This window comes from Ovis aries, chromosome 26 (genome assembly GCF_016772045.2).
Source record: "Ovis aries strain OAR_USU_Benz2616 breed Rambouillet chromosome 26, ARS-UI_Ramb_v3.0, whole genome shotgun sequence".
Classification (NCBI taxonomy): domain Eukaryota; kingdom Metazoa; phylum Chordata; class Mammalia; order Artiodactyla; family Bovidae; genus Ovis; species Ovis aries.
In genome coordinates, this window is record NC_056079.1 from 37331640 (window position 1) to 37357358 (window position 25719).

At 44.5% G+C, this 25719-nt stretch overlaps 1 protein-coding gene across 26 annotated transcripts in view; it reads left to right on the forward strand.

The window, feature by feature from the left end:
* CSGALNACT1 (chondroitin sulfate N-acetylgalactosaminyltransferase 1) overlaps positions 1–25719 on the forward strand; it is a 336716-nt gene that overhangs the window by 103716 nt on the left and 207281 nt on the right. For 3 of the 26 annotated variants that reach the window (XM_060407078.1, XM_042241412.1, XM_042241414.1), the window contains exon 1: positions 15231–15335. The exons of 21 other annotated variants lie outside the window; for them this stretch is intronic. The gene's annotated coding sequence lies outside the window, so the exon portion shown is untranslated. Of the gene's footprint in view, positions 1–11620; positions 11996–15230; positions 15336–25719 lie in introns of those variants that run through there. 2 more of the 26 variants (XM_060407073.1, XM_060407071.1) reach the window with 1 other exon arrangement.

Consider the following 25719-nt stretch of genomic DNA (forward strand, 5'->3'; position numbering starts at 1 on the left):
ACCAGTCAGGATGGCCATTGTTAAAAAGTCTACAAACAGTAACTGCTGTAGAGGGTGTGGAGAAAAGGGAACCTTCCTATACTGTTGGTGGGCGTGTAAATTGCTGCAGCCACTATGGAAGACAGTAATTGTGCTCAGTCGTGTCTGACTCTGTGCAACCCCGTGGACTGCAGCCCGCCAGGCTCCTCTGTCCATGGGGATTCTCCAGGCAAGAACACTGCAGTGGGTTGCCATGCCCTCCTCCAGCGGATCTTCCCCACCCAGGGGTCAAATGCAGGTCTCCTGCATTGCAGGCAGATTCTTTACCAGCTGAGCCACCAGGGAAGTGGAAAACAGTATGGTGTTCCTTAAAAAATCAAAATGGAGCCACATGTGTTTGCTGTGGTTTGCCAGGTCCACTGTGGGGAACACACGGGCCCACAGAAGGTTGGGGCTGATTTGGGGGCCCATGGACAGTTGGGGCTCCCCGGTGCTCTGCGGTGGTGGGCTTCATCCGCTCTGTATGCTTGCCTGCTGCTGGGAGTTGAGGAGGCCGTGCAGGTGTTCCCTGAAGCGCTGGACCACAGGTTCTTCATCAGCGTGGCGGTCGTCCCTTCTCAGCAACTCGACAGGATCTCCACTGGAGGAGCATGTCTCCCCCACCCCTTGGGAATTCAGCCCGACGCGAGAGAGGCTGCTGAATCGGCAGTCGGCACCATTCGTGCGGCTCTTACCACGCGGTCGTCTTTTTGTCAACTGCCAGGTGTCACCATCACCCTGCGAGGCAGGCGAAATACTGACGCTTAGAGGGGTCAGCTGACGTGTAAGCTGGGAAGGGGACAGGAGTGGGATTCGTGTCCGGGTCTTTTCCGTAGTGAAGATCGTCCTTCCTTGTCCACTGTGCCAACACCGAGGCCAGGAGCCGTCACATTTGTCTGACACGATAGTTTTTTCTAAATAAGGGCTCATTATCACTCCTGCTTCAACTACCCGTAAGGTAATTACAGTCAATTTTAATGTTGCTAATGGTTTTCAATATCTCCTCTAATTATCTTTATTACTTCTCAGAAGAAGACTGAGGCCTTTGTGCGTTGACAAGTCGTCAGGTTTGCCCTTAACTTCCCAGCCATCAGCAGTACCACCCAGGGTCTCCCATCAGCTTCTGGTGATGAATAGAGGGCTCTCTTTCTGTCTCTCCCCATCCTGGCGGCCCAGCAAGTTCATCACCCACTTCTCTTAGGACCCGCAAGCACCCCAGGCAGCGTTCTTGCTGTACACATATCTTCCCGTCCAGGATTTTCCCGTCTTCCCACAGAGTGAAATTGGCATTTCTGTCTTCATCAGTTCCTCCCACGCTGCCCATTTTCTCCTTCCTTTGTGTCCACCATCTCTTTTGAAGTGTTCTACAGGCTAATGGAGATTTGTTGACTTCTCATCCTTCATTTATTTCTTGTTATTCTTTTAGTTGTAAGGCTTACTGTATTCTGTGCCTTCACTGGGCAATATTATTGATGCTGTTTTCCCGTCCCTTTGCCCCAGTTCTGTTCCAGGCTGTTCAGGGTCTGGGTCGGGCTGTGCTGGAGCAGGGCCAGGCCAGCACTGGGGGAGCCCACAGGGACCGTCTGGGCTTCTAGATTCAGAGCGTCACTCAGCTCTGCCTATCATTCTCTTCCTAGCTGCCCCAGCCCCCCGCCAGTGCTCAGCAAGGCTTTTCACCAGGGGCACAAGCCAGCTAGGGAAGAGAAAGCAGTGCCTCCAGCATCGGGCAGGAGGGGGTGGTCTCTGGGGTCTCTGGTCTTTCCTGGGTGGGTCGTGGGTTCCACGCGTGGCTGGGCACCCTGGGCTTTGATCCAGGTGCCTGGTACCCACTACCTCGAACCTCACACTGAGGCTGTAAGGGTCGTCACTCTCTGTGTTCTTGCCAGGCAAGCAAGCTGATGCTCCGAGAGGCTGAGATCTCGCCTGGGAGCACACGCCAGCCTGTGGGCGCTCCGGGTTCCAGCCTTGTCTGGGGGCCTCCACAGTCCGCTTCGCTTCCACCGCAGCACACCTTTTCTGTGCAAAGGCACTTGATGCCTGAGTGCCTTCTGCGTTTTCTGTCCTCTTCACTGACTTAGTGCCTTCGTGTCCTAATTAGAGGGCGTCTCAGTGGGTGTCTTAATACTACTGTGTCGTGCTCCCTGGAGTTATTTATTTTTCCCTGTTTGACTCATTGGGCTTTGCTGGTGGCTCAGTGGTGAAGAATCCGCTTGCCAGTGCAGGAGGTGCAAGTTCATTCGCTGGGTCAGGAAGACCCCCCTGGAGGTGGAAATGGCACCCACTCCAGGATTCTTGTCTGGGAAATCCCGTGGACAAAGGAGCCTGGTGGGCTACTCCATGGGGTTGCAAGAGAGTCAAATGGAGATTTGTCCATTACAACTCAGCGATGAAATAACAACATTTGACTCATTAATAATCTCAGCGCATCGTTTCCCTTGTTCACTGTGTTAGTACCCGGTGAGCCCCACTTCCCAGGCTCCTGCTCAGGGAAAGTTATATCACATGGGGCCTTGACCATCTGATAATGTCAGATCAAGGTCGTCGTTTATTTTCCTTTTAATGAGTTAAACTTTGATGCCCAAAGGATTTTTACATGGATTCTTTTCCTTTTAGCAGCCCTGTTTTTTACTTTTAGACCTGTGTCTTGCTTAACAGAGCATTCTGTAGGAATTTTATTATAGGTACTATCGGGCTGACTGCAGACTGGGATAAGACCTTTGAAAAGTTTAGGGCATGTCTCAGTTTCATAAAATTCTTACAGTGAGTTTTAATCTGCAGTGAAAATTTGAGATGAGGTACTTTTTATTTCTGTAATTCTGGTTTCTGCTAAGTTTTGATTTGGTAAAGATCAGTACTTTCTTACTCATTGTCTTTAGTTAAGGGGTCTAGGGATATCATTAAAGTATATTTTCCCTGGGTAGGAAGTGAATATATATTAATTATGGAAAATGTAGGAAATGCAGAGATATATAAAGAATAAATATTAGCCACCTGTAATCTCACTTTCTCTCACTTTCTTTTGACCATTTTGGGATTTCGCCCCCCCCCCCCAGTCTGTGTGTGTGTGTGTGTGTGTGTGTGTGTGTGTGTGTTGCGGGGGTGGGGAGTGTCTTGCGGTGTGTGTGGAGGTGGTGTGGCTGTGTGTGTGTATTTTATCAGACCTAAGATCACATCACATGCAGTTTTGTAGTCACCTTCTCATTTAACATAGATTCTCTGTCATTACAACTCTTTACGCTGCTGCTGAGTCGCGTCAGTCGTGCCCGACCCTGTGCAACCCCACAGACGGCAGCCCACCAGGCTCCCCCGTCCCTGGGATTCTCCAGGCAAGAACACGGGAGTGGGTTGCCATTTCCTTCTCCAATGCATGAAAGTGAAAAGTGAAAGGGAAGTCACTCAGTCGTGTCTGACTCTTTGTGACCCCATGGACCACAGCCTACCGGGCTCCTCCGTCCATGGGATTTTCCAGGCAGGAGTACTGGAGCGGGCTGCACAATTTTAATGGCAACTTAATATTTCATAGTATGTTTATGTCATCACTTACTAGCCATCCCCCAGTGGCAGGCATTGAAATTATTTCTAGCTTTACAAATAATGCTCCCAATAATGCACCTGCTTTGTCCTTGTCTGGATTTATGATTGTTTCATTTAGATTGATTTTTTTTGAAGTGAATTTAATAGGTCAAAGAGTATGATCACTTTATCTTTTCCTCTTTTTTATTTTTTAAATTATGAATATATGATAACACACTTATAGCAGACTTGGAAAATGCAGAACAAAGTTACATGTAATTCCACTCAACATTACAATTACTTTTTAAGTAGAAATAAATTAAGATTTTTAGTTGAAGTTTTAGTATCACTCTCTCAAAAATTAATAGAGTGAATAGACAGAGAAATAGAAGGATACAATAGGCCCGAAAAGCGCTGTGAACCAATTCAACATAATTAACATATAAATTAAAATTTATACAATTTTCACACACCAGTAGGATACAAATTTTATTTAAGTTCCATAGACTATAAACTGGGAGACACTAGAATGTATCCAGGGACATAAGACCGGGTGCAAAAATTTCATGGTCTAAAGATATTGAAATCATAGAGTCTGTTCTCTTATCACTGTGGAATTATGTTAGAAATCAGTATCAAAAGATATTTGAAAATAGCCTGCAAATTTCAAGTGCAACGTGACGCCTACCAAGAGGGACTTTTGACTTAGCCGTTGAAGGCCTCAGTGAAGTTAGAGACTGGAAGACCGGAGGGTGATGGCAGAGAAGAAAGATTTCTCATTCAAATGAGGAATCAATATCAAACTGAGAATTTAGTATCAAAGATACTTTAACAGTTCCATGTGTGTGTGATCACTTTAAAGGTATGTGATACATAAGTTGAAAGATACATAATGCTGACCAAATTATTTCCCAGCTATTATATATGGAATGGATAAACAATAAGATCCTACTGTATAGCCCAGGGCATTATATTCAGTACCCTGTATAAAGCGTGATGGAAAAGAATAAAAAAATGAATGCATGTGTATATATATATTGGAGAAGGCAATGGCACTCACTCCAGTGTTCTTGCTGGAGAATCCCAGGGATGGGGGAGCCTGGTAGGCTGCAGTCCATGGGGTCACTAAGAGATGGATACGACTGAGCAACTTCACTTTCACTTTTCACTTTCATGCGTTGGAGAAGGAAATGGCAACCCACTCCAGTGTTTTTGTCTGGAGAATCCCAGTTACGGGGGAGCCTGGTGGGCTTCCGTCTATGGGGTTGCACAGAATCGGACACAACTGAAGCGACTTAGCAGCAGTAGCAGCAGCAGCAGCATATATGTGTATAACTGAATCACTCTGCTGTACAGCAGAAATTAATACTACATTGCAAATTAACTACACTTCAATAAAAAAAAATCAAACACTAAAATAAATAAAGTTTTCCAGAGTGAATTTCTATGCAGTCAGCAGTGGGAGGAGGGGCCAGGACTCATACCCGCTTCAAGCATCATGTGCTGACGTGGCTGATGTGAGAAGCAAAAAATCATGGTGTTTATTTGCCTTTCTTTGATTGCCAGTGAAGTTAAACGTTTTTATCTGTATATTAACTTTGAGTTCAGTTCAGTTGCTCAGTCGTGTCTGACTCTTTGGGATCCCATGGAGTGCAGCACGCCAGGCCTCCCTGTCCATCACCAACTCCCAGAGTCCACCCAAACCCATGTCCATTGAATCGGTAATGCCATCCAACCATCTCATCGTCTGTCGTCCCCTTCTCCTCCTGCCTTCAATCTTTCCCAACATCAGGGTCTTTTCAAATGAGTCACATTATTTAATACATGGTAAAAAAATGCTCTACTTTTTAATCTGTTGAAGTATAATATATTCCTAACAGTCTATATTGTAAGTGACTAAGTGTTAGTCGCTCAGTCGTGCCTGACTCTTTGCAGCCCCATGGACTGCAGCCCACCAGGCTCTTCTGTCCATGAGATTTTTTCAGGGAAGGATATTGGAGTGGGTTGCCATTTCCTTCTCCAGGGGATCTTCCCAACCCAGGGATCGAACCCAGGTCTCTTGCACTGCAGGCAGATTCTTTACCGACTGAGCTACAAGGGAAGTCCTGGCAGTTTATAAGGCATCTTCATGTATGAAGGCTATCGATTCTTTCTCTCTAATAGGCTTGAAAGTATTTTCCTAATTAGTTGTTGCCTTTTAGTAATTTTTTTGATGTTCGTGTGCATGTGTGCTAAATTGCTTCAGTCGTGTCTGACTTGTTGTGACCCTATGCACAGTAGACCGCCAGGCTTCTCTGTCCTTGGGGATTCTCCAGGCAAGAATACTGGAGGGAGTTGCCTTGCCCTCCTCCAGGGGATCTTCCCAACCCAGGGATCGAACCTGTGTCTCTTACATCTTGTGCATTGGCAGGCGGGTTCTTTACCACTAGCACTGCTTGGGAAGACCTTTTGATGTTTAGGTGTGTTTAATTTGCTAATTTTTATTTATAATATTAGTTCACTCTAAGTGTATAATCTTAAGAATATAGCATTACTATGTAAAAATAAATTTACTAATTTTAATTTTTAAGAAGTCAATTTTACCTTTTATGGATATGTGACTTCTGTCACAGTTTTTAAAAGTCTTTCCCTACAGAAAGGAAATAATATGCTCAACTATTTTTTTTATAACTCCTCTAGTGGAATTTTTAAACCTTGTGAGTTACTTGGAATTAATTTTGGAGTATATCTTTCTAACTTGATTTCCTCCTGTAAATAATCAGTTGACCCAGCAATTATTTTGTTGAAATCAGCATTGAATCCACCACAGAGCTTTGTTATCGCTTCCTCATGTATCCTGTTCTGTATATCTTAGAGTCTGTTCCTATGATATTTTTGTTTTACTTATCTGCTTCTGATTTAGCCTAAAATTGTATTTAAAAATTATCCTCTTGAAATATAGTTGATTTGCAGTATTGTGTTAATTTCTGCTGTACAGCAAAGTGAGTCAGTTATTCATATGTGCACACTGTCCCCTGTTCCTTTCCGTTATGAGTTATCCCAGGATATGGAGTATAGTGCGCCGTGCTGTACGGTGGGACCTTGTCTCTCCGTTCTCTGTATAATAGTTTGCATCTGCTAACCCCAGCCTCCTGCTCCGTCCCTTCCTTATTCACCCTCCCGCTAGGCAAGCGCAGGTCTGTTCTGTCTGTGAGTCTGTTTCTGTTTTGTAGATAAGTTCATTTGTGCCATAGTTTAGATTCTTCATGGAAGTGATATCTTATGGTATTTGTTTTTGTCTGACTTACTTGACTTGGTGTGATCATCTCTAGTTCCATACATGTTGCTGCAAACGGCATTATTTCATTCATTTTTATGACTGAGTAATAGTCCATTGTATATGTGTACATACCAAGATCTTCCTGGTGGCTCAGACGGTAAAGCGTCTACCTGCAATGCGGGAGACCCTGGTTCGATTCCTGGGTCGGGAAGATCTCCTGGAGAAGGAAATGGCAATCCACTCCAGCACTCTTGCCTGGAGAATCCCATGGATGGAGGAGCCTGATAGGCTGCAGTCCATGGGGTCGCAAAGAGTCGGACACGACTGAGCGACTTTGCTTCACTCACCACATCTTTACCCGTTCACCTGTTGATGGACATTTAGGTTGCTCCCATGCCCTGGGTACTGGGATTAACGCAGCTATGAATGTATAGGCGCATGTATCTTTTTGAATTATAGTTTTGTCGAGATATATACCCAGGAGTGGGATTGCACGATTGTATGGCAACTCTATTTTTGGTCTAAAATTATACTTTTAATTATTGTAGATCTATAGTATGTTTTATTATTTGAGAGGTTGTATTTCTCCTTCTTACAGTTATTTTTCAGAACTTACTTAAACTTTAAAAATATAAGTCAAAGAATCACTCTGCCAAAATCTTTATCCTCTATCTCCCTTGACCTCTCTACTCCCACCCTCAAGCAAAAACAGACAAAATGAAAACCAAAAGGAGACGTAGACAGCTCCGGGATGTATAACTACAGTTGCGTAGAACCAGGAAAATGCTTTTAGGCAGAACTGAGCTCACTTCGTGCCTATCTGGAAAGGCGCTTTTCTTTTGAACAAAAGCTTCTTAGTTTTCTGTGTTTTGCTTAATCTACAATTTTGTCCTGTCAGAGGTGGTTATCCTGCATCTCTGTTTAAGCCCCAAAGATGGTCTGAGGCTGTGACTACAGCCTGATAATGGCCAACGGTTGCCAGAGGCTCCCCACCCACGGCTCTCAAGCTGCCATGGTTTTTACACTTTTATAAGCTTGTAAAAATCAAGCAAAGAAGGGTGTATATGACAGAGACCCTTTGTGGCCTGCAAAGCCCAACGTATTTACGGTTTAGCACTTTACAGGTGAAGTTTGATGAAGGCATCTGCAGCAAAGCGTGGCGCACAGACAGCCCTGTGGGAGGCTTTTGTTTGCTTGTTTCAGGCCTCTAAGGTGATCTTATGTAAGGAGAGGGGTGAACGACTGCAGGTTTGGTTTTGTTCTTCCCTTGTTTTCTCCCTACATTGCAAAATGTTTTCCTGTGCTTTTTTATTTTTAAACTTTTAATTTTATATTGGAGTGTAATTGATGAACAATGTTGTGGTAGTACCAGGCGGACAGCTGGGAGACTCAGCCATACATACCCATGCGTCTGTTCTCCCACCAACTCCCTTCCCATCCTGTCTGCCTCATATACATACCCAGTTCTGTTCAATAGAACCAACTGTGCTATATGGTAAGACCTTGTTGGCTATCCATTTTAAATACAGCAGTGTGTACTTGTCAGTCCCAAACGCCCCAGCTATCCCTTCCCCCAATCCTTCCCTTCTGGCAACTGTAAGTTCTTTCTCTGTGAGTCTGTTTCTGCTTTGTAAATAAGTTCATCGGTAGTACTTCTTTTTAGATTCTGCATATAAGGGGTCCAGGCTTCCTTGATGGCCGCATGGCAAAGAATCCGTCTGTTAATGCAGGAGGCACGAATTCGATCCCTGGGTCGGGAAGATCCCCTGGAGAAGGAACTTGCAACCCACTCCAGTATTCTTGCCTGGGAAGTCCTATGGACAGAGGAGCCTGGTAGGCTGCAGTCCACGGGGTCGCAAAGAATCGGGCATGACTTAGCGAGTAAACTACAACAACACGTAAGGGATGTCATACAGCGTTTCTCCTTCTCTGTCTCACTTGCTTCACTCAGGATGACAGTCTCCAGATCCATCCTTGTTGCTGCAAATGGCATCATTTCACTCTTTTCCATGACTGAGTGCTATTCCGTTGTAGGCACGTCCCGCATCCTCTTTGTCCAGTCTTCGGTCGGTGGACATCTGGGTTGCCTCCATTTGTTGTTTCGGCTATGGTGGACGGTGCTGCCGTGAGCACAGAGTGCTTTCATACACTTCACACTTTAAAAAGTGGCTTGGGACTTCCCTGGTGGTCCAGTGGTTAGGACTCCAGTGCTGAGGACATGGGTTCAATCCTTGGTTGGGGAACTAAGATCCCGCATGCCATGTGGTGTGGCCGAAAAATGAAAAGAAAACTTTTTTAAGTGCCTTGAGTGTTGCGAATTCTTTTTTAAAGTACTTCTTTTGGAAGGCTCACATCTGCTCATAAGAACATCCAGTTTTTATACCCTTTGTCCCAAAGCAGGGCTATTGAGGTCAGCCGCTGCCCACACAGGAGTGTCTGCGGGGCTCCAGGCAGACTCCCAAGTCTGCCCCATGCTCCAAACCCCAGCAGCAGCGCCGTTTCATAGACCTCTTCTTAACCAGAGTAGGCCCTTTCATTAACCTGATGTGATCTGGTTTATTTATCCAATTAACTTCTGTTTACAACTGACCCTCCATCTCCATGGGCTCGGCATCTGAGGGTTTAATCACTGCAGGTTGTAAATATTTGAGACAGGAACATGCAAGGAATTTTCAGAAAGCGAAACTTGAATTTGCTGTGTGCCAGCAACTATTTACATAGTATTTACATCAAACGTACCGCTATTTACGTAGTATTTACATTGTATTAGATATGAGAAGTAGAATTGGAATATCTGGACATATTTTAAGGCAAAGGAGAATGTGCATAGGCTATAAGCAAGTACTGCAGCAGTTTACATAAGGGACTTGAGCAAATCTGGATCCCAGAACTGATCCCCTGCAGATACTGAAGGATGACATCACTGGAGACAGCTCAGACTGCCCCGGGCATGGACTGGTGTGTGTAGCCACCCCGGGCACGGGACTGGTTCAGGTGGGTGTGGAGCCCTGTGGAGGCTGTGGGAGGCCTGAAGGAGCCTGAAGACTTACAGGGTCTTAAGGATGAGAGATGGTTGGCAGGAGACAGACGGGGTCTGCAGGTCACTGTCAGTGGGAACACGGGTAGATTCCATGTCCCAAGAGACCTGGAAACCCCGAGGAAAGAAAGGCAAGACCAGTTCTGCCTGGTGTTCCAGAAGTCTCCATCGTTGCTGAAGAAAGGCTGGAGAGGACCAGTGAGACCAGGTTTCGTGTCTGAGCAGCCTGAGCCTCACAGCTGGGACCAAGTGTAGGGCTTGTCTCCTGTGTCTTGGAAAATGTGATCATTCAGGCATTGAGTCTAGCCTTTTGGATAATCCGAAAGGAAAAACAACCAAAATTTAAGTCTTAAGCTCTAAGCATACTTTTTGAAATATAGAAGGTGTTTGCTAGATATTTCATAATCATTTCCCCCCCCTCCTCCAAATGCAGCATTGTTCAAGAGGAGTATAAGGCCCTGCTGAATTTGATTAATAGAATTTACAGCAGGCAAGTCAGGCATAGACCAGATTTCATGGAAAAATTTCTAAAGCAAGGTTGTTGGGAATTTAAATTAGATTTGAGTGTGGCTGATCACTCCTGGAAAATGCGGTCGTGCCTCACTAAATTAGAATTTAAAAATTCTATTGGGATCTGCTTGCGGTTAACAGTGTTGTTTGCTGATGCTGGGTGAGGGGGGGACCGATTTTGAGTTTTGACCCTAAGTATATGCATTTTCCAGATGTAATCATTTTTTCCAAGTTAATGAAAACATGACTGTATCTGGAGCTCAGAGCTCTTACTTTGAGAACACGTCCACCAGCAATGGGGTGTTCAGTCAGGAATGCTCAACCCTGTCCCTGGTGTAATTTTCAAGTTAATTGCTTGTAGTCTCACTTTACTAAAATGTTTCCTATCTTTTCTAATAATGCATTAACTGATTCATCAGGTCTTTAAATCTTTAGGAAATACTCTTTACCAGAAGCTTATGATAAAAATTTCATTTTACTATCACAAGTCACAAGCTGCTGTTTTTATCATGCGGTGCTGCATGACTTTAAGTTGTGTGTAATGAACATAACTGATTTTGTTTTAATTGTAATTTGTTAATTTCTGTACATATCATTAAAATAAATTTGAAGTTGGTAAAACACACCCAAAACTCCAAGGAATCTTCAGAGAAGTTCCCTCTCAAGAAAAGTATAGTTTTAAGAATCGAGGAGAAAAAAAAGATTAAAATATTGGGAGATTTATCTGGATCTATCCATTCCGCTCACACATTTCATAAGATGACCTGCATATCTGGCAGGTGCTATTGGATGGGATGTGAGATGGCTATGTGATAAATTGTTCACTACAGCACCCTTGATGGAAGTCAGAGCTCTGTCCTTGTAGACCAGGTGCATTGACGTTTGGTGCCCTCGTCAGCAGGAAGGAGAGCTGCGTGAGTCTCATATGGGGGAGGGGACTAGCCAAGACCTTGGAGGTGTCCTCAGTGGTCTCTCTGATCCCTCAGATCCTTGCCAGGGCAGGAATTCACTCCCCTGCAGGTCACTAGGACATATACTTGAAGAGCTGTGCATAATATAATCAGAGTTGTACATGTACATAATCATGAAGAGTTGCACCTAAACTCCCTCAGAAAGGGGTATCTAGAGAGTCTTTAAAGATGTGTGTATTTCCTGGGGGTATATTCAACTCCCAGCAGAGTGCCTGGCGCGTGGTACTCTGCAAACATTTGTAGAGAGAATAAGTGGACTGTGGAATAGGTGTCTTGAGACTGAATCTTGGGTCTCCCTTTTCGCCCGTGCAGGTCTATAGATGGGGGCCGTCATTCGCTCATTGGTGACCGTGCAAGGCGTTGTGTGAAGAACTTCCTCTGCCGTTTCATTTGACCGTCACAAGAAGGGGCCTGAGGAAGGCTTGAGCTGCGATCTGTTAGGCGGTGCGGTGTTACAGGGCTGGGTACAGACAGGGCGCACAGCACTGTGTGCGCGTGGACTCCTCACTGTCCACACCTGGACGCCGCAAGCCTGCCTCTGCTCACACTTCATTTGTCAGAGCTGGTCACGTGGCGCCGTCCAGGTGCAGGGGCTGGAGAAATGTGCCTTCTGTGCGCTGGGAAGAGGGGGAAAGCTGGAGACTGGTGTATCATGACAGCGGCTCCCGGAGGACCATCGCACAGATGGTAAAACGGAGTGCGGAGCGGAGGGGTTACTGGTCCACGGTCACATCCCCGGAATGTGGCAGGACAAGGCCTGGGACCTAGAATTGTTTGTCTCCAAAGCCCATCCTCTTAACCACCAATGCAATGCCGCCTTTCTTAGGGAGATGGATTATCTTCTTCAGAACACTTGACCTTAATGAGGGGCTGAATAATAAAAGTACTGGACTAGGGGCTGGGTGCCTGGTTTCTGGGACTGATTCTCTCACCGATCCTCTTTGCCACTTGCCCGGGTGACTTCCTCCCATGGGAATTACAGTTGCTATGGCGATGGCAAAGTGCTGCACGTGTGCGTCTGGAGAGGTGTAAGGATGTGATGCTGTTGTTGCTGACACTGCCGTGCGCACTGCTCTTGTGTGGACTTTGCACATGTAACAGCGTCATGATTCCTACAAGGAAACAAGGAAACTTTTTCAACAATCTTGGTACATTTGGTTGTTTTCATTGTATGAAAATATCTTATATCTTACAAAGTAAATTTAAATGTTTCAGGGATTTCATTAGACTGAAATGATGCCAAGTTGCAACTAAAGTTATAAACTCGCAGCTTTTATTCCCCCCTCCTCCCGTTTTTTTCTTGTATCAATTTTTGAAAAACTGTTCTTTTTAAAGAATTGTTTCATTGAAGTATAATTGTTTTACAGTGTGTGTGAATTTCTGCTGTATAGCAGAGTGACTGGGTTATCGTTGTTCAGTCGCTCAGTCGTGTCTGACTCTTTGAGACCCCAGGGACTGCAGCACGCCAGGCTTCCCTGTCCTTCACCATCTTGCAGAGTTTGCTCAAACTCATGTGCATTGAATCGGTGATGCCACCCAACCATCTCGTCCTCTGTCGCCTCCTTCTCAGTTACACGTGTATGTATGGGGGTTTATTCGCTGAGTCGTGTCTGACTCTTGTGACCCTGTGGACTGTAGCCCGCCAGGTTCCTCTGTCCGTGGAATTCTCCAGGCAAGAATACTTGAAGTGGGTTGCTGTTTCCTTCTCCAGGGGATCTTCCCGACCCAGGACTAGAACCCAGGTTTCCTGCTTTGCAGGCAAATTCTTTACTGACTCATCTGTGAGTGGAATGTATGTGTATGTGTATATATCACACACACATATATATCCTTTTTCATATTCTTTTCGATTATGGTTTATCCCAGGATACTGAATATAGTTCCCTGTGCTGTACAGTAGGACCTTATTGTTTCAAGAACTATTCTTTTAAAAGTGAATGTTCCAAAAAACACTTGTAGATAATACAAATGGATATGTCCCTATAAATCCAGGAAGCTGTAATACTTTGCCATCTGTCGATGGTGAATGGAGGGGGTCAGAGCGGTTGTGTGTTGTCTGTGGGCTAATTAGGAAAAGCAGCCCTATTCCTTTGTGGGTGTGGAGGAGAGGGACACTTTTTGTGTGTGTATCAAGTGTTAAATCACTGACTGGCTTCCTGTTACCCACAGTTGGTGTGATTGTGGTTTTTAGCACTTGCTTACCTCTTGGAGCACTCCTGAGCTCATTGTTTCATGTACATCTCTCCCCTTGACCCACACACCCGATCCCAGCTCATACTGGAACGTGGAGCCCCCAGGGACCCCAGTTGTAGGTCACTTCCCTTCAGATGGGACATCATAGATTTTTACAGTCCTCTGACTTCTTCCTGGCAGTGGCTAAAACTGCAGTGAATAATCAGATTAGAAAAGAAAAAGCTTTCTGTGGAAATTTGGGAGCAGAATTCCCATTAATTAAAAAAAAATACTCAGCATATTTTTCTCAGAGCCCTTCATATAGACATGTTTGGCCTTCATTGTTTAAATATAACCCTGCTAACCCAAGGGCAAGTGATCTGTGCCCCCTCCTCTCCCATCTGGACATAAAGCCTGTGATTGTTGATTGTTCTGGTTGGATCATTTGAAAATGAGATTTCAGTTTGGTAGAATATTTCCATTCCAGGGTAACGGGCCTTTTCAATTTTGTACTTTTATGAGGGCTAGGAAAACATTTACATTTGCTCCCAGTTTTCCCTTTGCAGAGTCCTGAATAGACAAGGCAGATTCATTACAGAATGCATCATGAAGTGTTGCATCTCTTTATTGGTGAGTCATGAAAGTTCAGGAAAAGAGCACAAAAGTGGGCATTTATAGTATGAAACAAGCTTTTGTCAAATTATGTATGTGGTGGTTTTAGCTGACCTTGGAAGTTATGTAACGCCCTGTATGTGCTTTTAGACCCCAACATGGTCTATAAGAGTGAGGCTGATGCATCGGCTTTACAAAATCCCTTCGTGGCCGCCCAGCTCAGCTCCTTCCTTGTATCTCTCAGCCAGGGGAGAGAGATCACTGTGCCCACCCCCCATCCCTGTTCTTTTATGTCCACTTACATAATCACTTCTTGCAGAGATCTCCTTAGACTGTTTAAATTCCAGGGGAATCAGTCTTTTGTGCGTTTAGATTTCATTCAATCATAATACCCCTTTCCCTTTTCTTCTTCTTCTTCTTTTTTTTTTCTATTATTGCCTTTCAGTTCCTCCAGTTTCTTTTACTTCACTTTGGGACAACTTTTTTTTTTTTTTTTTTTTTGGGCCATGTGGCATGTGGGATCTTAGTTCCCTGAACAGGGATCAGGTATTAAATGCTTGCCCGTTGCATTGGAAGCACAGAGTCTCAACCACTGGACTGGCAGGAAAGTCCCTAGGAATAGCATTATTGATACTTTTGAGGGTCATCAGTAATCAGAGCAGTGAGCCCTGGGAGAGCACAGATCTTACAGGGCAGAGAGAAGGGTAGGTCTGGGGTCAGGTTGAGCTCAGAGACAAGTGGGCATCCTTGGGGTGTGGCTGCCATGCCGGGCAAGTCACGTCATTTGTCCCCTGCAGGTCCTCCTTGTCTTTCGTTTCTGTTCTGCAGTCTCGGTAGACAGCATTGGGGCAGAGCCTGGCCCAGGTGGACCGCCCTTAGGAACTGACATTGGAGCTGAGGCTTGAAGGGTGGGGTGGGCCCAGCGATGCTGAGAGGTGGGGAGGGAACTTCAGGGACACAGAACGGTTCAGCACATTAGACACGAGAAACTAGAGAGAACTCTTAACTTAGCGCCTGCTCTCAAGGTACTGACAGTTTAGGCTGGTTGTCACGCCGGTAAGCTTGATTCACTGCCACTTCCTGCCTTTATGAAACTGATCCTTCCTGTAACCCCCAACCTCCGGCTGCTGTTAAAACTAGGTGTGTCTTCAACTTGCACTTGGGCTCCAGATTACCTTGAAGGACCTGTGGAACTGATGCCTTGGGCCAGCCTCAGCTAATGTCTGCAAGAGACACCGATCTGGTATGTTTGTTAACAGATAACCACAAAAAAATAAGGGTCAGGTTGAAGCTGAATCTGGCCTCTGTACCCCTACACTAAATTAAATTTAAGACAAAGAGTTTTGGGTGAAGTAGGAAAGACCCTGTTGCTGGGAAAGATTGAAGGTGGGAGGAGAAGGGGATGACAGAGGATGAGATAGTTGGATGACATCACCTACTCAATGGACATGAATTTGAGTAAGCTCCGGGAGTTGGTGATGGACAGGGAGGCCTGACGTGCTGCAGTCCGTGGAGTCGAAGAGTCGGACACGACTGAGTGACTGAACTGAATTCCACTGAAGAAAAGAATAGCTTTATTGCTATGCCAGGCAAAGGGGGGACACAGTGGGCTCATGTCCTCAAAGCTATGTGTCCCATTGTGGAGGGGCTAATGAGGAGTTTCATAGCAATGGTTCAAAGAGGGCGTGGTCAGCTCGTGGGCATTCTTCTGATGGGTTGGTGGCGAGGTAAGTGGGAGTCAGCATCATCAACCTTCTGCTTCTAACTGGTCTGGAGTCTGTGTGCTGGTGGGCAGTACCCTACTCTCACCCGGAGGGGCTTTCCATATCTGCAAAACAACTCAAAGATACTCTTGTGTGTATTGATGGGGAACCAAGACCCTGCCCCAAGGCTGCGCTATTGTTTCTCTTGACTATTTCTCCCTGGATTTGTGCTTGAATCTGACCAGTTGGAGCTCAGGGAAGGTCATGGAGGCTGAATGAAGGTTATTTCCTATAATCAAAGAAATGAGGGGCACAGAAAAGCTTTGTGCCTGGGACCCCACAGGGCCCTACTCAGTATCAGTGTTAATGCAGACTGGATGCTCATCCAATGAGTGTATTTCTTAGGTTGTGGTTTTCTGTCAGATGCAAATGATATTTAGACGTCAGCCCTGCAACAGAAGTTGACAAGCTGATTCCTAGTTATTTGCTCTCCATTTTATTATCTTTTTAAAACTTTAGCCTCAGTTTTACAATTGAGCTCAGCCCTGAAGGGAAGCTGCTTATTATATGTGCCAAGTTAGACTTAATTTGCATGGAATATTATTAACGGAGTCTGTAGGCTTATTTCCCCATGTATGCATGTGACCACATAACCATTCTGCTAACATTAAGTTTTAAATGTTTTCATTTAAAATATCAGCCTTTGAGGGGAATATCCAAGACCTAGCCGAAGAGAAAATTAGGCTATGACATTATCATACAAAAAAGAGAGCATTATCATAAAATGGAAAGAAAAATAGTAAAATAAAAATCTTGCCAACTGCATATGGTAAATAAAAAAGAATGATTGCGGCTATTACTAAATATTAAAATCACCAACTCTAACTTGCAAGAATTAAGATTTTTCATGGAAAAGAATAAGATGATTTGGTTGCATATGAACTCAGGAAGAGAGCCTTTAAGGCAGAACCATTTCCTTAAGACATTTTAATGAAAACAGATGATGAAATATAAGTCATTGCTTTCTTTAATGAATGGTACATCTGAAACCATTGTCTCAAGGACTCTGATTTGCCTATGAAAGTATCCATATCCAAGTGGTATAAAATGATGCATTAAGTAATCAAGGTAAAAAAAACTTCATAAAACCTCTGAGAGGAAGTACTCTTGTGCTGTTCTTGTTGAATAGAGAATTCTTGAAGGATGTTAGAGATCTGTCTCTGGTTGGGGGAAGCACTGTTGGCTATGGATATCCGGTACCAGTGAGCCTCAATTATCGTGAACGCTGATTTTTGCCAGACAGGTTGTGTTGTGCAGGTGTATTAAAAATAGCAAACCAGTGTGTCTTTATGGACCCGTCAATACTTTCCAGATTCAAAAAAGCATAGAACATAAAAAAAGTCAGCCATTCTCTATAAAGTGGCCCCAATACTATGCAAAAGTGGTGCTTGTTTCAGAGGTATTTTCTCTGGGGTTCTGGCATGTCTTATACATCCTTCCTGGGAATAATATCATGAAATTTGGGAAATTGTGTGAGAGGCCTTCTCAACTGGTTGAGAGAACAGGGGAGTGAAAAGACGAGGAGGAAAGTGGAGAGATGCTGGATGCCTCACAGCTGCTCCCTTCTGCCCACCTCTCATTTATTTGTTTTTATCTGACTGCACTGAGCCTTCTTTGTGGCATGCGGGTTCTTTAGTTGGGACATGCAGGATCTTCTTCCCTAACCAAGCATCGAACCTGGGCCCCCTGCGCTGGGAGCGTGGAGTGTTAGCCACTGCACCACCAGGGAAGTCCCCTTTCTGCCCATCCTTCAATGAAGCGACTCCAGTAAGCCAAGGACGTGGGGCTGATCTCAGAGGTGATGGCGGCAGTGGGGAAGCAGCTGTTCACCTGGTGCTCTGGACAAGGCTTCGGCTCCAGGGAGGCGGGCAGAGAGGCAGCCTGTTTCCCCGCAGGCCCTTGAGTCTTAATGTGCCATGCCTTTGTGCGGGCATCACTAACGGGGAGGAAGCTCAGACAAGGGCTCAGGCCCAGGCGTCCTGGGGAGAGGATGGGGCCCCTTTCTCCCTCCCCTCCTCCCATTCCTCTTTGCCGTGCGTAAACGGCCTTATTTGCTACTGAAACAACTTAACTGACACACAATTATTTAGACATTCGTTGTTCTTAGCGCAGCTGATGGCTTCCCTGTTGGCTCAACTGGTAAAGAATCCGCCTGCAATGCAGCAGACAGGGGTTTGATCCCTGAGTCGGGAAGATTCCCTGGAGAAGGAAATGGCAACCCACTCCAGTGTTCTTGTCTGGGAAATCCCATGGACGGGGGAGCCTAGTGAGCTACAGTCCATGGGTTGCAAGAGTTGGACACGACTTAGCGACTAAACTCCACCACCAAAGCAGCTGAGGGCTTCCAGGGAGGGAGTTCTGACCCAGCTGATGTCTGACTACCGCTACAGAATTTGAGGTGTTTCCACCGTTTCATTAACTTGTGTACGACAGCGGTTTTAGTCAACTCAGGCTCCCATACAAAACACTATGGCCTGGGAGGCTTCAACAGCAAAGGTTTAAGTTCTCGCAGTTCTGGTGGCTGGGGGTCCACGTGCTAGCACATGGGTTTCCAGCAAGGACGCTCTTCCCAGCTTGTATTTCTGCCTTCCTGCTGTGTCTTCACATAGGTGGGTGAGGGAGAGACAGGACAGACAGACACACAGATGCACACTCACACTTTAGGCTTTCTGGCATCTCTTCCTGCAAAGGCAATAATCCCATCATTCGGACTCTACCCTCATGACCTCCTAACCCTAAGGAGGCCCTTCCAAAGGCCCCATCTCCAAATACCATTACACTGGGGTGAGGGGGTCAGCATATGAATTTTGGGCAAACACAATTCAACGTTTTGGTCAAAGCTACTTTATATGTATAAAAGTAATATATTTTTAAGATTGTCATGTTTATTATTTAAAAAATTTATTTAGCTGCACTGGGTCTTGGTTACGGGCTGTGGCATCTAGTTCCCTGATCAGAGATCGAACCTGATCCCCTGTGCATTGGGGACACAGAGTCTCAGCTACTGGATCACTAGGGAGTCCCCAGCTGTCTTTTTTCTGTTGATGGCTAATTTTATTTTTATTTCCTCCCCAGCTTTATTGAGATGTAATTGACATACAACATTGTGAATGTTTAAGGTGTATAATTGATTTGATGTATTTATATATGGCAAAATGATTGCTACCATAGTATTAGCAACTATGTATTAGCGACAACTCCGTCTTGTTATATAATTGCTATTTCTTTTTTGTGGTGAGACTATTAAATACCTCTTCTCTTTGCAGGGTTCAAACATATGGCACAGTATTACCTGTAATCATCAAGCTGTGCCTTAGATGCCTAGAACTTGTTAATCTTATAATCTTAGGTATATCACATCTTATTTATCCATTCATCTGTTAATGGATACTTAGATTGTTTTCCTGTCTTAGGTATTATGAGTAATGCAAGGAATATGGGATTGCAGATAGCTCTAAAGGTCTTGATTTTTAACTCCTTTGGATAAATGCCTAGAAGTAGGATTGCTGGATCATATGGTAATTTTGATTTTACTTTTTTGAGGAATTGCCAGAGTGGCTTTCATAATGGCTATACCAACTTGCATTCCCACCGATGGTGCATGAGGGTTCCCTTTTCTCCACATCCTCCCAACATTTGTTATTTGTGTTCTTTTTGATGATAGCCATTCTCCCTGGTGTGAGCTAATAACTCATTGTAATTTCAATTTACATTACCCTGGTGATTAGTGAATTCCAGCACCTTTTCATATGATTATTGGCCATTTGGATGTCTTCTTTGGAAAATAAATTCTTCCACTGACTTTTAAATTGGATTGTCTGTTTTTTGCTGTATGAGTTCTTTACATATGTTGGATATTAAGCCCTTATCAGATAAAAAAAAAGTGAAAGTGAAGTCACTCAGTCATGTCCAACTCTTTGCGACCCCATGGACTGTAGCCTACCAGGCTCCTCCATCCATAGAATTTTCCAGGCAAGAGTACTGGAGTGGGTTCCATTTCCTTTTCCAGAGGATCTTCCCAACCCAAGGATCGAACCCAGGTCTCCTGCATTGCAGGCAGATGCTTTACTGTCTGAGCCACCAGGGAAGCCTCTTATCAGATATATGATTTGCAAATATTTTCTCCCATACCGTAGGTTGCTTTATATGCTTTTGTTGATATGCAAAAGCTTTGATGTAGTCCTGCTTTTTTTAAAAATTTGGCTTCAGGGCATGTGGGATCTCAATTCCCCAACCAGGGATTGAACCCGTGCATTGGAAGATCGAAGTTCTAACAACCACTGGACCACTGGGCAAGGCCCTATTCCCACTTACTTGTTTTTGCTTTTATTGTTTGCACTTTCAGCGACACGTGCAGGAAATCACTGCCAAGACCAATGCCAAGGGGCTTTTCCTTCTGTGTTTTCTTCTAGAAGTTTTATATCTTAATAGCTTGTGTCTTGTGGTATAAGATTTATATCTTATATCTTGTGGTGTTATATCTTAAATTTAAGTCTCTAATCCATTCCAAGTTCGTTTTGGGGAGTGGCGCACATTCTCCCACTTGTTGTTATTCAGGTTTCCCGGTACCGTGTATCGAAGAGACGATGTACACATAGATTTATTTCTGGGCTCTCAATTCTCTTCCATTGGTCTCTGTGTCTATTTTTATGCCAGTACCATACCGTGTTGATTGCTACAGCTTTGTAGTACAGTTTGACATCAGAAAGTGTGGTGCCTCCAACTTTGTTCTACTTTGCCATAATTGCTTTGACCATTTGGAGGTCAAATCTCCATATAGATTTTAGGGTAGTTTTTGTATTTCCACGAAAAATATTATTGGAATTTTGATAGGAATTGCTTTGAATCTGTAGCTGGTTTTGGGTAATAGGAATATTTTAACAATATTAATTCTTCCAATCCATGAACACGGGCTATCTTTCCACTTGTTTGTATCTTTTTCAGTTGCTTTCATCAAAGTCTTATAGTTTTCAATGTACAGATCTTTCACCTCTTTGGATAAGTTTATTACTAAGTATTTTCTTCTTTTTGATACTGTTGTCAATGGGCTTGTTTTCTTTATTTCTTTTTCAGGTGTTTTATTGTTAGTATATAAAATCACAACTGTTCCTATATTTTGATTTTGTAACCTGCAATTTTACTGATTTAGCTGATTACGTCTAGCAATTTCTTCACGGAGTTGTTAGGATTTTTAAAATATAAAATCATGTTATCTGCAAACAAAGACACTTCTCCTTCTTGCTTTCATTTCTTTTCCTCACGTGATTGCTCTGGCTGGGACTTCCACTACTGGGCTGAATAGGAGTGGCGTCAGTGGAGACCCTTTTCTTGTTTCTGTTGTTACAGGGAAAGCTTTGACCATTGAGTATAATGCTGGCTGGGGGTTTATCACAGACGGCCTTAATGTGTGTTCTTTCTGTATTCGGTTTGTTAGGAGTTTTGCCGTGAAAGCGTGTTGTCTTTTTGTCAGATGCTTTTTCTCCATCTATTGAGATGAGTCTATAATTTTCATCTTCCATCCTGTTAATATGGTCACATTGGTTGCCTTGTGCATATTAGACCATCCTTGCACCCCAGTAAATAAAATAAATCCCACCTGATCATGTTGTGTATTAGTTTTGGAAGAATGCCACAAAAAAACTACCACCAGCTGGGTGGCGTAAAACAACAGGAATGCATTGTCTCAAAAATCTGGAGGTCAGACATCTGAAATCTGCGCCTCTGAAAGCTTGGGCAGGACCATACTCCCTCTGAAGCCTGTAGGGGACAGCTCTTCTTCCTTTTCCTGACCCTGGCTGTTGCTGTTAATTCTTGGCCTTTCTTGGCTTGCAGCAGCAACTCTTGCTCTCTGTAATAGCTGCCTCATCATCATGTTCTCTCCCTGTGTCTTCACACCATCTTATAAGGACTCCAGCCGTATTGGATTAGGGACCACCCTATCCCATTGACCAGTTGATTCCAATGAGATGGCCTCATTGCATCTGAAAAGCCCCTGGTTCCAAACAAGCCACACGTTGAGGTTCTGGGCATATCTTTTGTTGTTGTTGTCATGTGTGCGCTTACTTTGTTGTTGAGAGGGACACAATTCACCCTGTAACTGTATGCTAGAAAATTTTCCATCTTTGGTGTGGATGAAAGTACTATGTTTATAAAGCTGTGGGTGAAAAAGGAAAGTGGCGAATTACCAAAATCCTCCAGTTATTTGTACTACATTAAACATCTGTACCTTTTGTCCTGGAGGCTTCCCAACGTGATTAGTGAGGGTGTGTGGTTAACTTGGCAAAGGCACCTTCAATTCAGCCTGATAATCAGTATCCTCTGAGCCAAAAGTCCCTCTCTGGAAATTTAAAAATAAGTTAGACGAGAAGAAAATGAGATGGTTGGATGGCATCACCGACTCAATGGACATGAGTTTGAGCGAGCTCCAGGAGTTGGTGAAGGACAGGGAAGCCCGACGTGCTGCAGTCCATGGGTTGCAGAGTCGGACATGACTTAGTGACTTAACAACAACAAGCCCCAAAATTCCCCTTAAAAAAGCTTTCAGCAGAGTGCATAGTCACTCTGGTTAGGTTGACAGCAAAATGATGGGGAGAATTTTCTTAGCATTACCGAAGTGTGGGTGTTTCAGCTTTTTGCTTTGAAGGATCTTACACTCGAGGATGTTGCTTTATAAAATACGGGGATGCCTCACTTCAATTCTCATAGATAGCCAGAGGTCAAACACAGAAGTATTTGAATGTGTCCTCCAAAATGTATCTTCAAGAATGCAAAGAAAAGGTATTCCAAATGTTAGGTTTATTCCTGGCAAATTCTCTTTTGATGCTTCTCTTAAATGTTTTGCCATTTGGTTTGGGAAAGTGTTCAGGCATCTTTGCCACCTCATTATGGACTGTTTCCAAGGCTTTTGAAGAGCTGCCATAAAGAGCAGATCCAGAGCTGAGGATAAAGCACTTGTTTCATATGGGTTATATCATGCCTGCTAAGAACGGGAATATTAAATGGGCTGTTAAAAAATTTAAGATACCTTGCCAATAATTTTTCAAGGTAGATGTGTTATATGACTTTTGATTATGTTAAGTTTCATATAGCAAGTTCACATTGATGCAAAAAAGAAAATGAAAACTAGTGACTTCTTTCAAGAATTATTTGCACTTTATTGCCTGAATCTTTGTTGAGTTAATGAACATCAAAACCATTGTATCAACATGCAGGTGTGAAGTGCTGCTTCGGCATAAATATAGTAAGAGAATGTCTTTATGAAAATTCAAGCCATAGCAGGTGTAATTATAGACAGTGAAACCTTTCTTCCCATTATTCTGGTGCTCTAGTTTCCACAAAAAGTGCCTGAGAACATCTGGACAAGCTATAGAAGGAGAAAGCCCAGCCCTCCCTCCCCTCCCGGCTGTTCAAGTGTTCAGTTCAGTTCAGTTCAGTTGCTCAGTTGTGTCCAACTCTTTGCGACCCCATGAATCGCAGCACACCAGGCCTCCCTGTCCATCACCAACTCCGGAGTTCACTCAGACTCACGTCCATCGAGTCGGTGATGCCATCCAGCCATCTCATCCTCGGTCGTCCCCTTCTCCTCCTGCCCCCAATCCCTCCCAGCATCAGATTCTTTTCCAATGAGTCAACTCTTCACATGAGGTGGCCAGAGTACTGGGGTTTCAGCTTTAGCATCATCCCTTCCAAAGAAATCCCAGGGCTGATCTCCTTCAGAATGGACTGGTTGGGACGAAGCGCACAGTGTTTAACTCTGAGAACGTTGTCAAAGCAAATCCAGGAATGTCAGTGAAAATGCCTATATGTGGCCAGTGGTTACTAGAAGACAGTTTTTTTTTAATCTCTCAACTTCAGGTGTCCAACTGACTTTGAAAGTTTGTATTTTATCATATTAGTGATGATGGGACAAATTTTGATTTGTTTTCTTCAAGCTCAGTGTGTTTCAGGTTCCAAATCTTATATCAGCCTTGCCTTCAGCAATAGGAATGAATTGTTTTAAAGATTAATTTTTCTCTCTCAACAGAGCCGTCTTTTGTGATTGGAATTTCTGAGAATGACCGTTCAGAGCTGATTCCTTGCAGTTTATTATGCAGCTTATGCAGTTTAGGGAGTTGAACAATGTACTTTTAAATATATATATACTTGGGTTAAAGCGACACTAAGATATCACTCCAGAGGAGGCAATGGCACCCCACTCCAGTACCCTTGCCTGGCAAATCCCATGGACGGAGGAGCCTGGTGGGCTGCAGTCCATGGGGTCACACAGAGTCGAACATGACTGAGCGACTTCACTTTCCCTTTTCACTTTCATGCGTTGGAGAAGGAAATGGCAACCCACTCCAGTGTTCTTGCCTGGAGAATCCCAGGGATGGTGGAGCCTGGTGGGCTGCTGTCTCTGGGGTTGCACAGAGTTGGACACGACTGAAGCAACTTAGCAGCAGCAGCAGCAGCAGCAGCAGCAGCAGCAGCAGCAGCAGCAGCAGCAGCAAGATATCACTCCAGATGACTGGAATGAATGAATCTAAAACACTGGCAATACCCAGTGCCGGCGAGGACGGTGGAACAGCAGGATTGCTCGTTCGTCGCTGGTGGGGGTGCAGCATGGCACAGCTGCTTTGGAAGACAGTTTGCAGTTTCTACAAAGCTGAGCATATTTTCACCGCACGATCTAGCAATCAAGCTCCTACGTATTCTAATCGATTGAAAACTAGGTCCACATGGAACCCTGAACGCCAACATTTGCAGTGTAGCACTTTTATTCATAGTGGCCCCAAATGGGAACCAACCCCAAATTCCTTCAGCAGTAAACAATGGTACATCTGGGAGAAGGAAATGGCAACCCACTCCAGTATTCTTGCCTAGAGAATCCTGTGGACAGAGGAACCTGGTGGGCTGTTGTCTGTGGGGTCGCACAGAGTCAGACATGACTGAAGCGGCTTAGCAGCAGAAGCATGATACACCCATATCGTGGAATATGACTCAGTGATGAAACCGATGGGCACACTCATTCTTATCCATGTGCCATAGCCTGATGCTTAATGTCACAGTGCGAACTTCAGTTAGTAATAATGGACCAACAGTAGTTCATCAGTTATAACAAATGCATCACACTAGTACAAGTTGTAAACGTGAGTGTGTGGGAGTTTGGGGGAATGATCTGTGCTTTCCGATCTATTCGGCAAACCTAAAACTATTCTTAAGAAAGTGAAAGAAAGAGTCAGTTGTGTCTGACTCTTTGCAACCCCGGGAACTGTAGCCCACCAGCCTCCTCTGTCCATGAAATTCTCCAGGCAAGAATACCACAGTGGAGAGCCATCCCTCTTCCAGGGGGGATCTTCCTGATCCAGGTATTGAACCTGGGTCTCTTACAATGCAGACAAATTCTCTACCATCTGAGCTACCAGGGAAGGCCTAGTCTTAAAAAAATCTGTTAAAAAAATCTTTCAAGTCATGAAAAGATATGGAGAAAACTTAAATGCACGTGGCTAAATGGAAGAAGCCAATCTGAAAAAGCTGCGTACTGTGTGACTCCAGCTTTATAACGTTCAGCAAAAAGTAAAATTCTAGAGGCAGTAAGAAGAGTGATGTGGGATGTCCCTGGTGGTGCAGTGAATTGCAGTCTACCCACCAGTGCAGGGGACACATTCGATCGGACTCGATCAGATTCGATCCGTGGTCTGGGAAGATCCCACAGCTGCGGAGCATCTAAGCCCATGCACCACGGCTCCTGAGCCCGAGCTCTGGGGCCTGAGAGCTGCAGCCGCTGAAGCCTGCGTGCCCTGGGGCCCGTGCTCACACCCAGAGAAGCCGCTGCAAGGAGAAGCCCGAGCACCGCAGCTCGAGAAAGACCGCGCAGAGTGACGA